This window comes from Oryctolagus cuniculus, chromosome 10 (assembly GCF_051225735.1).
Source record: "Oryctolagus cuniculus isolate XC-2025 breed Fujian yellow rabbit chromosome 10, ASM5122573v1, whole genome shotgun sequence".
NCBI classification, from domain to species: Eukaryota; Metazoa; Chordata; class Mammalia; order Lagomorpha; family Leporidae; genus Oryctolagus; species Oryctolagus cuniculus.
In genome coordinates, this window is record NC_142876.1 from 40111117 (window position 1) to 40114415 (window position 3299).

Consider the following 3299-nt stretch of genomic DNA (forward strand, 5'->3'; position numbering starts at 1 on the left):
TTTTTTGAACCCTCACCAATTTGTTCACAACTATACTTGTAAAAAATTATTAACAGGATACAAGTGACATCTACTTTGATAAATACAGTAAACATAATGGTTAGTTCTCACTCTTCATCTTACTTGACCCACCATCAGCAGTGGGCATAGTTGATTATTATCTCCTTCTTGAAGTATATTCCTCTAGTATATTTCTTGTTGAGTCCCTCCTACCTCACTTGATTCTCTTTCTCAGTCTATTTTTCTTGTTTCTCTTTAAATTTCATATGCCCCAGTGTTCAATGCTTGGACCACTTTCTCTGTCTACCTATAGTCATTTTCCTGGTGACCTCACCTATTCTCATGTCTCAATTTCTAGTTTATAGAGCTCTTCAATGAATTCCAATTTCGTTTGGTTAATATCTGCTTAACATTTTCACTTTGATACTAAAGAATTTTTTAAATAAAAAGTATTCTCTCTCTCCCTCTCTCTCCCTCTCTTCTTCTCTCCCTCTCTCCCCTTCCAAATAAATAAATCTTTTTAAAAATAATATTAAAAATGCAGAATGAAGTTCAGGACCTGATGGTTTTACTACTAAATTCTACAAAATATTTAAAGAAGAACTAATTTCCATGCTTTTCAAACTACTTCAAAATATTGAACAGTTTGAAGCTCTACCAGACTTTTTTATTTTTTTCTATTTTTTAAAGATTTATTTTATGTTTTTGAAAGACAGATTACAGAGAAAGGTAGAACCAGAGAGAGGTATTCCATCCGTTGATGCACTCCCCAAATGACCACAATGGCCAGAGCTGAGCTGATCCAAAGCCAAGAGCCAAGAGCTTCTTCTAGGTCTCCCACGAGGGTACATGGTCCAAAGGACTTAAGCCATCCTCTACTGCTTTCCCAGGCCGTAGCAGAGAGCTGGATCAGGAATGGAGCAGCCGGAACTTGAACCGGCACCTATATGGGATGCAAGTGCTGCAGATTGGGGCTTTAATCCACTATGCCACAGCACTGGCCCCTCTACCAAACTCTTTTTATGAGGCCAGCATAACTCTGATACCAAAACTGAACAAAGACACAATATGAAAAGAAACTACAGATATATATCCTTAACAAATATAGATGAAAGGAATATCAACAAAATATTTATAAATCAAATCCAAAACCACACCACAAAGATAATATTTCATAATCAAGTGAGATTTATCCTAGAGATGCAATGGTGTTTCAACATTAACGAATCAATATATGTCATAAATCACATCAACAAAATGAAGTGCAAAAACCATATGGTCATCTCAGTAGATTCAGAGAAAGCATTCAACATTCAACACCCCTTCATGGAAAAAAACCCTCCACAAATTAGGTATAGAATGAACATACCTCAAAATTATAAAGGCTATATATGACAAACCAATAGCCAATATATCTTTTCCCTTCAGATCTGGAACAAGACAAGGATGTCCACTTCCACCAATGTTTATCAATATAGTCCTGGAAAGATTACCAAGAGCAATTAGGGAGAAGAAACAAATAAAGAGCATCAAAATTGGAAAGGAGGAAGTCAAAATACCCATGTTTGCAGATGACATGATGCTTTAAATAGAAAAATCTAAACACTTCATTAAAAAGTTGTCAGAACTAATAAACCAATGCAATAAAGTTGCAAGTTACAAAATAAACATATAAAAAACCAGCTTTTATACACTAATAATGACTTCAATGAAAGAGAACCCAAGAAAGAAATCCAATTCACAATAGCCACCCAAAAAATTTTAATATCTAGTAATAAATTTAACCAAAAAAGTGAAAGATCCCTACAGTGAACTCCTAATAATTCCCCAAGCCCTCAAAATGTTCTTCTCCACCAATGCCCCCATCTCAGTGACAACTCTTTCTTATTGTTCAAGTCAGAAGTCTTGGGATCATCTCCATATCCTCTTCCTTTCACACACCTCATGATTAAAGGATCCTATCTGCAAGGTACACAGACTGCCACTTCTCATCATCTCAACTGCTACCATCTTAGTCAGAACTATCATCATCTACTGTTTGAGTTAGAAGCTCCAAACCCATCTCCCTTTCTCTTTCTTTCCAATCTGTTCTCAATCCTAACATCAAAGTTATCCTATCAGACTAGCAATCATACTATATATATATCATTCATACATCTGCTCAAAATCTAGTGAGTCCTCATTTTATGCAAAGTAAAATCCAAAGTCTTTTTTTAAAGATTTATTATTTATTTATTTGAAAGTTAGAGTTACACAGAGAGAGAAGGAGAGGTAGAGAGAGAAGAAAGAGGTCTTCCATCCACTGGTTCACTCCCCAAGTGGCCACAATGGCCAGAGCTGCGCCAGTACAAAGCCAGGAGCAAGAAACTTCCTCCAGGTCTCCCATGTGGGTGCAGGGGCCCAAGGACTTGGGTCGTCTTCCACTGCTTTACCAGGCCTAGCAGAGAGCTGGACTGGAAGTGGAGCAGCCGAGACACAAACCACTGCCCATATGGGATGCTGGCACTGCAGGTGGCGGCTTTACCTGCTATGCCACAGCTCTGGCCCCAAAATCTGAAGTCTAAAATGACCTACAAGGCAGTGTGGACTGACTGCTCTGCTATATACTCTGTGATCCACCCCCATCTCCTATTACCCTTAGCTCTCCATTTTACTCAATTTGTGTTGACTTCCTCCCTATTCCCTCAACATGTTACACAAATTCCTTTCTCTAGATATTTACACTTGTTCTTCAAAAGATCTGAAATGTTCTTTTCCCAAAAACTCTTATCCCTCACTTCCTTTGAGTATTTGTTCAAAAGCCCATTCTCAGTGAGGCCTTTCCGTAATTCCGTATATCAAACTGTAATCTCCACATATTCTCATCCCTCCTTACTTCTTTCTCTTCCTGTATTACCTTGGCTATCCAGAGGAGCAGAACTCATAGGATGGATGGATGGATGGATGGAGAGTAAGAAATGCGAGAGAGAGGGAGAGATAAATGAACGAGATTTATCATGGGAAATGATTCACATAATCGTAGAGCTTAGGGAGTCCCACAGAATATCATCTGCATTCTGGAGAATGACAGAACCTGTTATTACAGCTCAGCTGAAGTCTGAAGGCGTGAGAACCAGGGAAACCAGTGATTCTCCATCTGAGACCAAGGGTTGAGAAACTAAGGGGGTTTCTGGTGCAAGTCCCAGAGTTCAAATGCCAGAGACCCTTGAGTTCTGATAGGCAAGGCTGGCAGAAAATACATGTCTCAGCTCCAGAAAAGAAGGCAAATTTATCTTTTCACTTTGGCTTTTTCTTTTATC